Source organism: Varanus komodoensis, unplaced genomic scaffold (assembly GCF_004798865.1).
Source record: "Varanus komodoensis strain SLA01 unplaced genomic scaffold, ASM479886v1 scaffold16, whole genome shotgun sequence".
Lineage (NCBI taxonomy): Eukaryota > Metazoa > Chordata > Lepidosauria > Squamata > Varanidae > Varanus > Varanus komodoensis.
Genome location: NW_025335468.1, coordinates 21,618,551 through 21,631,732, shown reverse-complemented (window position 1 = coordinate 21,631,732; position 13,182 = coordinate 21,618,551).

The following is a 13,182-nucleotide window of genomic DNA, read 5'->3' as shown; positions in this document are numbered from 1 at the left end:
AGAAACTATTGTGCTGGGATTTTGTAACCTATAAAGTAACAGCAAAGAAAAGGTAATACTTTCTCAAAAAATAAACCAAACAACCAGACTAATAATTATTTTCAAATTATTTTAAGTGTTCATGCATTTGCTCCTTACATACTTTGCATGAGGTTAACATAGAGTACACATCTCTCTTCTAGGAACTAGAAGAAACATGGAAACCGTGCCTTATATTGAGTCAAACCACTGGTCCATCTAGCACAGTATTGTTGATAGTGATTCACAGCAGCTATGCAGAGTTTTAGGCAGCATTTTTGCAGCCTACCTGGAGATACCAGGGCTTGAACCTGAGACTTCAAGCATGCAAAGCACTAGCAATGCCACTAGTGAGCTGTGGCACTAGTAATGCTCAAGGAATTTAACCTCATAAAAGATAAAGATGATTTCTGTACTGGACCAGATAGCAGCTTAGTAAATTAGGAAGATTTCACAGAGCATGGGGCCAAAAGTTAGGATCCATAAATAATATCATGCATAAGCAAAAATGGAATTAAAACCACACAGTATATGCAAATAATCAGAGATATAATGTATTAAAAGCAAGTTAGATAAAACAATACAATGCTCTTTTTTGTATAGCTTTTACTGCATTTTCTGCACTATGCTTCTGTTAATTATTCCCATACACCATCACTTAGTTTTAGCCATCACTTAGAGATTTCACGGTCCTCACATTAGGCAAGAACTATTGAAGTTACATTCTACATTGCTGACACCAGCAGGGTGCAAAAATATGTGCTATTACATTTATATCCATCTTTATTCCAGGAAGCACAAGGGGTCAAAAATAAGGGTGTGGTTTATATACCTTAAGCCTTAAGATATAACCCCTCCCCCCCCAAACCTGTAACAGTAGTGCTATATAAGTCCCACTGAATTTAGTAATACTTGATAGTTGAGGAATGCTGGGAACTGAAGGATATTTTTCTGTTTGAACATGCATGGGATTGCACGCCTAGTTGTATATCCAATATTAGGCATCCCTCAGAAGGACAGAAATGGCTGGCAGAATGGATTTCCCTTCACCCTGCATCCCCAGATCTTAGTAGACCCCTGGAACATATGGGGGACTACATGGGTTGCAGGGAGGAAGTTTCATAGTTTCATTATCCTCCATCCAGGTCAACCCCATAGAACAGGCCTTTCAAATGAGCCTGTGAAATACACCCCTATTCAGTCTATCACTGATGAGTAAAACATGCGTAGGACGACCCTAACATTTTTACTTTAAAATCATGTGTCAGATTGGAACAGCAAGTATAAAATATTCACTGATATTTGACATTAGAATAGCCACCAGAAGAAACTCAATCCAGTTGTAGCTGGACATTGCTGATAGGGGATCACTCTTGTTTGCAAGTCCAAAGAAATAGGAGTGAGTCAGGCAAAGAGGTGCTAAAAAGCAGGTTGTATTATTGAAATTAACTATACTAAGCTGATGAAATGTATTATTTTGAAATGCTATAGTTATGTATTGCTTTATTACTTTGCTTATTTATTATTGTATGCATTACTACTGAATTTTGGAAGCACTAATGCTCTGTTCGTTATAGATTTCTGTTTGTTTATTTATGCCCCACTTTTCAAGCATAAAAGCCTTAACAAAGCAGCATACAATAGAAAACAGGCATACATAACACCATGTTCAGCAAACTACAGTTCAGTGGCATTTACTTCCAAGCAAGTGGGAACAGGACTGCACTTGTGCACTGGTTGTATACTGTCCTGAATGCAATTTTACTGTGATAATATGATAAACAAAAGCGATCATGTAACTTTAAAAAAACTAAAAAAGCCTAATAGCATCCAGTTTTTTTCTGTTCTGGCCTGGATCACTACCTCTAGCTTATGGAGCTCCATTTAGACACATTTTCCTTAGGAAGCAGGAGTCAACTACAGTCAATATAATGGCTAAAACTGATCATCTGTCTCCTACTGAGCTTGCCAGATAAATCCAACAAGGGTTCATCTAGGTAGCATCTTTGCCCCTATTTTATATTTTCCCCGATAAATTCTGTATCACAGGAAGAAATTTGATGCACTGTATAAATGAACTGAACACTCAAAGGTAATGTCAAGAAGGAAAAAGAATATTCTTGAGAACTAGAGTGCACTTCATTTAGCACCTAAAAGTACTTTTAATTAAGAATATAATCAAGGACAAAAATAGTGACTATTAGGACCTCTGAAAAATTAAAATGAATTCCAATATTTATTGCAGTTTCACATTATGAAATATTACCCTCTTGTGTCTTCTTCCGAAATACCAACTGTTTCATCAGATGCATCTCTTAATATTAGGCTTTTCATGAAACTCATGTCACAAATCTGTTTTTAAGGTTTCACAGGACCCTTGTTTCTTTACACCTGCACATTCCCACTTTCCTAACAATGAGGAATTATTGATAGTTAAACAATTGCACATTCTGGGAAGTTCCAGATTTACGGAAAGAATCCAAAATCCATATTTCTTCCTTACATCTAAGTAAGAGGATAATTCTCATTAGGATGTGACTTCTGCATTGCTCCAGCCCTTCTGAGTCAGAGAAAGAGCTGATCACAATGCTGATGGGGCAGCAAGAAACAACAGTAAAGAGCAGTAAGAAGGAAGTCTCACCAGATGTCCTCTGGGCTTTTTCTATTCACCGGGTCAGAGCTCTTTCACAGGATATTGGTCATCTGCTGCTTTGTTCCTATTAAATTAAATTAAATTAAATAGCTGATTGGAACATTCCCATTTGCCCTCTGCAGAAAAGAGAAAGTGTTACAAAAGGAGCCAGTGAAGAGACAACATTTGGGATTTTCAAACGTTTAACCTACTACTAAACACATTTAATTAAGATGCCATTTCCACTGGTTCTAGCACTTTGAGATAATTTTATGCAGGATAATGTGAAAAACTGCCAGTCAAACTAAACTAATTGGGAGAGTTTCATTAAATAGGCTGCATGGACACTTCAGTTATAAAGCTGAAAAACCTGTTAAGTAAATGTCTGAACTCTGCATGTATACTGACTATATGACTATAAACTGTATATGGAGTATTTAAGCGCCATTTTATATGCGGTATTTATTTCACACTGGATGGCTTAGCAGTTAAATGCTGGGCCACAGAAGAAGGGGACAGAACCAGAAGCAAAGGAGCTTTCAGCATGGAGTTGCCACATATGTTCACAACCTGTGGCGGCTCAAATTCAGGTCTCAGACATTTAAAAAAGGCCTGTAAAGGTAGTAACTATCTGAACAGCCACCCTTGTGTAATGCAATTATTTCAGAATGAGATGACATACCCGTTTATATCTTTTTTTCCAGAATTTACTAAATTACTTCTCTAAAATCATTTATTGGCTCAAAGTACAGTGGTGATAACAAGAGTCATGCTGGATCTCACCCATGGCTCAGCAAGTCTAGCCTCATGTTTCCTTCAGTAGCCAGCCCTATGCTTCTTGCAAGAGGCAGCTTTCAATGCTCCAAGGTTTTAGAAGCCACTTTGTGCAGCTCAGCAATGCACATCCAACCTTTCCTGGCCTTATCCATATTTGGATAGGAAAGTATTCCATCCTCTTAAGTGTTTGAGTTTACATACTGGCCCAGGTAAGCATTAAAATCATGAAGAAAGCAGGGTGCTTGTACATGAGATTTGATCACTCTTGCAATGATCAAGAGTGGATAATAAACCACAAACCATCCAATTGTGGTTTGGTTAATATCATGCTTGGTTTGCATGTAAGAGCCCAAAGTTTTAGCTGAATAAGAACAGGTTTGGATGACAGTGTGGTTCACCATGGGCTATTTAATCAGCATAACCCCTAAAATGGACTATGGAAGGATTTTTTAACCATCATGTAATCATGCAAACATGCTGATCGTGTTTGTATGACACAACAAACTTCCAGCAGGGTTTGTATATTAAAAAAGATCTGCAGGTGTCAGGTCATGCAAACAGCCCCTCTGGGTTGTCAATGAATTGTGGGTTGTTGAATCATGGGTTGTTGCTACATGCAAATTCTGCAGTATGGTTTAACTGTGGGTTGCCATCCACGAATAACTAGGTAGAGAACATAAATCATTGCTGGGTTGTAAACCCTGGATTGTTCCTGGTTAGCAACTGCTAGTTGAACCATAGTGCAAGGTTCATGTATAAGAGCAGGCCACAATTCAGCTCATACTCAACTTGTACTCTGGGTTGTCATTATTTGCAAACCAGGTTAATGTGTGAATTGAGAACTTTCTGGCTCCCTCCCCCCATGCTGTTAGCTAAAAATATTGGTGGAGAGACAAACCTGAGTAATTTCAACCAAAATCCGTTCGTCACGTTCTACCTGTGACAGAGGCAATCAGGCACCCAGCACACTGCCTCATTCATGATAACCCACAGTATAATCCCTTTTTACCTCCAGAATTCAGGCACATCTGTTGATTCCTTGGCAAAATAAAAACAGATCCTATTTCTTCAAAAATGCCATTTCTCTTTTCATTGGGTAGAGACACAGCATAGACATATGGTGAATTCATCACTCTAGCCCCACTCGCCCATACTGCTTTTTAAACAACCCTTTCACCCTACCATTTTTAGGTGTTTTGACTAGTTATACATGATTCTGCCACTGTCACATCTAGTTGGCTCCTACAAGACACCATGTACAAATTCTTACCTTCAATGCTTTTGCAAAGTAGACAGTGCAATTACCCTTATTCATGAAATTAAACTTCCATGACCACAAACTGTGCTATGAATTACTGCCCTGTCAATCTTATAAAACTCTAGCCACACAATGGTGCAGTAACTCCTGTCAATTTGAGGTAATAGTTCTATATTAGGCAACATGCTGTAACAACTTTGTGTCCAGCTATTCTGTGCTTCATCATGAAAATACTATAGGTTACTTCAGTTCATGATAATTGTACACAAGTGATGCTAATCTGGAATATGTTACTTCTGAATAGGTTATACCTTAACCAGTCTAAATCACAGGTTCAGAGAAAGCATATTGCAAATACCTGTTGAGTGGGTGGTTACAGAAAATACACATGCTTGAAGATACTTTCTGTCTTTCAGCATCTCAGTACTAGCTCAGCATTGTGAGAATATTTTTCAGGCAAGTCCTAGAAATGTCATGATAAGGGTAGAGTCCTTGCATGTTATTCTCTCCCTAGTACTTGTATTCTTTTAATATTAGCAATGAAAATGTGTGGATATAACATTTCTGTCTCTAGATCAAGTAAAAGAATTGTTAGTTTAATTCATATGGCTATAAAGAGAAATCTGTTTTCTGCACTGTGTTTGTTCCATGTATGGAACTCTTGGGCTTCTCCTGAGATGCGAAGATGCCTTTCAGATGTAAATCTTAAATGTGACACAAGGCATATTCTGGCAGTGACAGGAGAAAATTTACCATTGCGGTCAACAATTGCAAATCTAATCGTTGAGTTTGCATGTCACTCTAAGCCTAGCAAAGTGCAGTGCATCCCACAAAGACATTTGTGCAATTTTCTGGAGCTAGGGAAAAAGTGGCAAACAAGTGACCTTGCTCCGAAGTGCCTCTTGGGCTTCACTGTGAGTGGCAGCAGCAAGGGTGAGGTTGCGAAGTGAGGCAAGGGGTTTTGTCACATTTGCTGAATGGTTTGCTAGCTAATCCCTGCAAGCTATGATGAAATTGCTGTCCCATGTTCAGATGATACGACAATCTTTTGTGGATTAACAAGACAAGTCTTGTCAGGGTAGCTTGTTGCTGAAAAATAAGCTACTCTGTGAAGCAGTCATGATTCAGAGTGCAGATCAACCCATCATTGCTAGTTACCCAGAATGGCTTGTTTTGTCATAAGACCCCTTTGACCTGGATTCGGAAACTGGCATGCCTGTGATTTTTGAAAGGCAGATGGATCACAGTCTAGCCATAATTCATCCAACTCTCCACGATCTTAACTGAAAATGTCAGCCTGAGGCCCATATCCAAACCACAGTTCCATGAAATGAGGTAATATTCTCATATTAATTTGTAATGGGCAGGGGTTATCATGAAGTGACTTTTCTGATACTTTTGGGCAGTGAATATTGCTTTTGAATGTATTCCTGCATAATAAGCTCTTAGGTTTACCATGCCTTGGAAAATAATTCACTTATTTCTGGGAGGAACCTATGTCACTACACAACATCAAAAGTAAACACAGAGATCCAGCCTGGATCTCTTTGATTACCAGTCAGGTAGGATTAAGAGTTTAACACACCTGTTAAACCCAGTTATGCTGAAATCTATGGAACTTTAGCATGACTGCTGCATTCCTTCTTTTCTGCAGGTTTTGCGGAAGCTGTAAATTCAACACATTTTGAAAATGGGATGGGGAGGGAAGAATACAGACTAATGTAGTGCAGAGAAGGAATGCTCCCAAAACAAAGACTGCCCCAAAAAATCACACTATGTTAGGCATGATTGCTATTATTTTAATTTCTATGCCACCCAATAAGCCAAAAGACAAACCACTCATACAAAATAAATAAATAAATAAATAAAATACAATTAAAACACATAAAATTTAAAACAGAATTTAAAAGACTTTTAAAAGCTAAAACAATTTCAGTATAACTAAAACAAAATAAATGCCCCCACATGCTACCAAATGCCTTGGAAAGAGGACAGTCTTAACTTGTGTGGAGAGCATTTCATAATTGGAGGGCCACCAATGAAAACCTCTCTCTTCTCACACCCTCGAGGCCAGTACTTGGAGGTCATTCTCTGATGTTGATCGTAGTGTTCAGATAGATCCGGACTAGGGGAAGTGTTCTGTGGTCTCAGACCATGTCAGGCTGTATAAGTGAGCACCAGCACCTTGTCTAGACTAGGACACATACAGGAAGCCAGTGCAAGCAAGCCAGAATTGGTGTTAGGTGCTCAGACATTTTGGTCCCAGTTATTAATCTGCCAGCAGCATTTTGCACATTTTGAGCAACATTCAGAGCCAGAGTGCACTGCAGTGATCCAACTTGGAAACTGCGAGAACATCGATTACTGAAACCAGGCTCTCCTCATCCAGATAGGGGCATACCTGAGACACCAGCTAGAGTTGGCTGAAGATACTCCATTTCACTGAGGTCATCTGAAACTCAAGTGACAAAGGTAGCTTGGGAATGCCCAAACTGAGTGCTACTTCCAGAACAGGCTAAGCATCCTCCATCTGATCGGAATAACCACATACGAACAGCAGCTCAGTCTTCTCTGGATGCGCTTCTGTTAGCCCTCATCCAATCCATTGTTGCAGCCAGGCACCTCTTTAGAACAACCAAAGCCTCACCCAACAGTGAGTAAAAGAAGGGGGGAAAGCAAGCTAAATGTATCAGCATACTGATGGTAATGCACTCCAGAACTCTGGATGGCCCTCCACTCAGCAGTTTCATATAGATGTTGAATAGCGCGGGGACAAAAATGACTCCATGCCAAACAGCATTTCCCAAGTACCACCTTCTGGATCCAGGCAGCCAAATATAAGCAAAATTACTTCAACACAGTAGTCCTCATTCCCAGCTCAGACATTTGCCCCAGAAGGGTATCATGGTCAATGGTATTAAAAACCACAGAGACTTCTGGGACTACTAGCAGGGGCAAGCTCTCCATTTCTGTCCTCACAGAGTCATGATACAGGGCAGCCAAAGTGGTTTCCATAGCAAAACTGGGCCTGAACCCCAGTGAAACTGGACCAGATTAACAATATCATCCAAAACTGTCTGGACCCGGCTGACCACCAACCACTCAAGAACCTTGCCCAGGAAAGGCCACCAACCTAAAATTAGTATCTCAAGCATTATCAGAAACTTTTCAGAAATTAAGACTGCAGTCCTATATGTATTTCTGAATAGACCTATGTCGGATTGCGCTTTATATGAATTGTAAAAGGGTTGTGAGGAGATCTAAACTGCATTAGAAACAAGGCAATAAATAGGAAGAAAAAATACATAACATGTATTAGATTTTAATAATTTGATAGAAAATGAATTGATGCATGGAAATACCTTAACCTTCATATAAATGTTTTTACCTTTCAAAGTGATTAGCTTCAGAAAAGGAATTTTCTTCAGGACTGCAGCAGGGTGGAAAGAGTTATATTCCCCTCTGAGGAGATTTTTTCCCCTCCCGCAGGAGCTCATGCAATCTGCATTTTAAAAACTGCAAGTTAAATGCTAAAAGGTTTAACTTCTCCTCCAATTGGACCTAAGTAGAGGCCTTTGTTTGATTCCCTTTTCAATGACAAAAATATGCCATCTGAATTTAATCAATGGGCAGTGGAAGAGGGGAAGAATAGCTGTTCCTTACTTTAAAAACTGTTTGGGTGTGAATTCCAGTGAAGTTATAACTTCCAAGCTATTCTGAAGAAACCTATACAAATGGTTCACAAATGGTGCAAGTTTTTGCCCCATTTAAAACTGATATTGTTTTATTAATGCTGCTCTGCTGGATATTTGCAGTAAAGCAGAACATACAGCCTCTTAAACAGATATATTGATGGACAGATAAATGATCAAATAGATAGTTGAATAGATAGATAATAAGATTACTCCATCTAGCTTCATAATTCCCACCACAGAAAAATGGCAATCTGCTAGTTTGAAAAGCTGGATTTATATTTTATTTATTTATTTAGAAAATTTCTATGCTGCCCCAATTTGCCAAAGCCTCGGGGCGGCTCACAAAACATCAATTAAAATATAATACACTAAAAATATAAAACGAATTAACAATACAAAATAAGTCACCCTGGCCAAAGAAGCTTCATGCTACTGTTGCATCCGTCTGTCTACCAGACTACTTGAGAATAAACCCTCAAAATCGGAAGAAATTTCCTTCTCTTTATCTAGCTTATTTCTGGATAGTATCTATTTTATCCTTTGACTTGACACAAAAACGAATGTTTTGTAACACCAACCATACCTTGGAAGTCACCAACTAAAGGCAGCTGAGCAGTTTTAAGTGTGTTGTTTCAGGCAGCTCCATCCTACATGAAAACCATTCTCTTCTAGTTATTGTCTAGGCTTTGAATTCAGAGTTGGCAAACTGGTTGCTTTATGTCTTTGAGGCATATGGAAATTGATGATGAAAGTGTCTAGTGTAACTCGAAATATAATTTGATGAAAACTGAAGCAGTGAACTGTGAGAAACTGCTAAATCAGTGTCATCAAACAGTGCTTGAAAAATAATGAAACAGAAATACTGCAGGCACATATGAAGAATGCCGGGCAGAGAGTGTGAAATAACGTTGCAAATGTAAAAATTAGGGGGATGTTTAACATCTATTTTTAAACAATTCTTCTGACAAACAAATACCATTCACCCTTCTGCACAACAGAACATTTCTTTCTGTGCAACATGGCTTGAGTAAATTATTCAGACCCAAATCTTGACATCAGTTATTTATAAGGGATTCCATATTTGGCCCTGGCACTGGAGACAAAACACATAACCACTTTCCTAATGAAAACTCTTTTTAAGGGGCTCCTTCAAATCCCAGCATTGCTACGAGGCTCTTCAGCAAAAGAAAGAAATCAAAATAAACCACGCATTACAAAGAAAGAAAAACAGCTCAGAACGGTGAAAGCTCAGCAATTAGAAGCTACCATCTTGCTAGGAGTTAGCAAATAATGAAGCAATTGTAGCAACTTTATCAGCTGATATAGATACTGCAGAAAGTAGCCCAGAAAGCTGTATTGTTTTTTTTTCAAAATGGAGGTAAAATAAACTGGAACTGTTTGCAAATTTAAAATAAAATCATGATAACACAGTCTCCCACCACCACTACTTGACAGTTTGATAAAAATGGTAATGATTCTGTTCTGATGTATTCCTAATCAGCTGGCAGTATGTCTCAAGAAAGGATTGTTAGCCTGTATTTAAGACAAGTCAGAAAATGTCTACCAGTGCATTATAAAGTGACAGAGACTGCTGAAAGATTTGGAGCTCCAGTTTTTATGTGAGTGTTACACCTAATGCAAAGAGTATACAGATGATAAATTGTGAGCTGTGGCATGTTATGCCATTGTTTTGCAATCCAGTAAAAAAAAAATCCAGCTCTTCTGAAAGTAGCTCTTGTATATGAGATGAGAGGGAAGCCTTGACGAAAGAATTAAATCATCACCAACTTTTGTATAAATAATACCATCTCATCTAAGTCATATAAATAACATTCCCTGACAATAACCAGATGTTTTCCAGTCATGATTATTACTACTAATAAAAAACAAAAGCAAATTTCCGTTACAGACATTCTCTCTATTTTACAATAAAATGCCAATGTAAATTTTTAACTTTACATGTTCCTATGACCAGCCCCTATAATTAACCATTTGCCCAAAGAAGAATCAGAATTAGCTTGCACAACTACTAGTATAATTACGCATAGGTAGAGTGACTCCATCCAGCTATCTGCAGGGGAACTTAACCTAACTCACTGACAGATTCAATGGTTTGCTTGCTTGTCATGATCCTGGCAATAAGCTACAGTGGGTTGGCTGTTCTGTAAACCACAGTGTGCTCGACAAACTATGGGGCTCACCATGGGTTGTTTGCTCGCCCTTTTCCCTTGAACCTCCTGTGGGTATCCCAGGCAGCCTGCAGCAGATTCAGTTGTCTTCCCACGCTCTCATGAGCCAATTTTGGCAGGTTATGGATTTTGCCCCCTCCCTCTTTTTCTGAGATCATGAAGTCTAGCTTGAAAGCCAGCTCTCACGTTCTCCTTTTTGACAACTACTAAAGCCCCTTCAAAGTGCCTGAGCAGCACCTTGGAAGAGCTGTCGGTGATTGCCAAATAATTGTTTAAGCTACTTTTGTACACACAGTGCATGAAAAAAATCATTTGTTATTGCTGTTGTTTAATGGCATTTGTGTGACTGCACAGGATCATGGTTGCATGGGTGTTGAAATGGGGACTCTCAGTTGGTCAATACCATAGAGGTACGTCCTGTCAGAGTGCAGCAGGTGCCAGTCCTCAGCATTGACCTAAAGAGGGTCTAACTGGGCCCACAGTGTGTGGTCATGTCAAGCAAACTTAGTCACTGCTTGACAAACACATCCGTTTTTTTGGCATATATGCTCAAACCAGTAACTATTGCACATGTGTGCATGGGTCATCTAATCCCTCCTTTGTAACTAAATCTATACTCAAAACAGAACATACTGTAAGGGGCATTAGGAGGTGGTCTACCAGGGCACACAAGAAAAACTGGTTATGGGTCTACGCACAGTCAGGCTTATACCTGAAGCTATTCTGTGATCAAAATGATATACAACTTGAAAAGGCATTATACTGACCTTTAAAAAAAAGAAAAGTCATATGGAATTAGAAGTTAGATTTAGAACTAACACACTCTTCTTTATTATTTTGCTTTTATTTTAGCTGTGATTTTAAGCCCCTTAAAGATAACATATTAAAGATTTCATCAAAAAAGTGTACATATTACTTTTTCAAATATCACAATTTCTCATCCATGATGACTTCTTTGCTCGATAAATACAAAATTATTGTGTGTTTTTTTAATTTATTGCATTTTTCTTTAAGGAAGTTTTTCTAAGTATCACATTTTCTGATCCTGAAACCACAACGTTTTATTACTGGGAAAAAGTACCTCTTCAGCTGGCCAGCACAGCAATCTTGATGGGACACACCCATCCCAATATGACAGACACCTATCGCATACTGCTTTTGATGACATCAGTGATACTTCATGCAACATCTGTTCCTCCTTTTCTACTTCCTTGAAGACGGCACCAAAGTTCTTTTCACACTGCCAGCAAGAGAGGAGGATCTGAGGTGCAGACCCCTAGCGCCAAGTTTGGAGCTCTTTTCCAACGTCAGAGCTGGGAATCCAAACTTTCCTATTGCCTTCTCAACACTAAGGACCATTAGTTTGCTCTGTAGCTTTAAGCTACAATATGCTGGTAGTGTGGCCTCACTCTCTTTGCCTTGGGCCTAACCAACTAGTGGACACATACCCCAAGCCCTTCTTGATGAATTTGGCCCTGTGGATGAAAGAGGCTCAGCACCCCTGAGCTCAAGAGAAGGAAGGCAAAAGGACAAAGGGAATAACTACACTGAGGACTTAAAATGGTTTTGTGTAAAGCACCTCTCCTTAGGGAGATCTCATTCTTAGCTGCCTCACCAAGCTATAATTCCCAGGATTCATATTTACTGAAGCTGAGGAAAAATCAATGTTTATAGCGCAGATAAGGCCAGAGACTGAACAGCAGAAGTGAATACTGAGAGCAGACCCAGCTGCAAATTCAGAGGTGCTTGGATTCATAGTGCCGGTTTGGAAGCTATACATCAGGTGTGCCAAAGCTACAGAAAACTGGCCCCAAAGATTTTGGATGTTGGCTTCAGTGTATATCTATATAATACTGTTGTTTACTCAAATTTCAGAGTAAAGGGTAATTCTAAACATAAGGCAAAGTTCTTCTAGATATTGCTATTGTAATATCATCTAGAATCTGAATTACTATCTCTTCCACACACATTCTGCATACAAAGCCTGTAGGTCAATTCTAGAATTTAAAAACTCTGGGCAAGAGGAAAAGGCTTCCAGAGAGAGGTAAGAGAAGTTTCATTGAGAAATGTTGGATGCAATCAACTGGAACAAATAAAGAAGGAAGAAACAAATGTGAACTCAATATCAATAAGCACCTTAAAGCATGAGGACAACCAAATACCTAAAGCAATACAAAATTCTTTAATTCTCATTAGTTTGTTCAACAATAATAAAGTAAGAAGAGACATAAAGACAAAAGGAAAAGGAAAGGTCTCCTGAAAATTAAAAATCTCTTAACAGAAGAGTCCCAGTGAGAAGTTACACCAGAAACCTTTCTTGTATGATCCTTATTCAGAATGGCAAAATTAATTTCTGTTCCAGCATATTAACTGTTACAACAGTGGTGGGCAATTTGTGGTCCTTGAGATGATTTGGCCTACAGCTTACCATTTCCTGCACTAGTGGCTAAACTGTCTAGGGCTGATGGTCAGAATTTGCTAATCCCATGGTAGAAAGTTCTTCTCTGTGTTGCCTGCTAACCATTGCAAAGGCCTTTGGGACTAATGAGTACATTCAATAATAATAATAATTTGGACTCAAAGAGGGGTTTGGGCCTTTATTTAAATTAATTA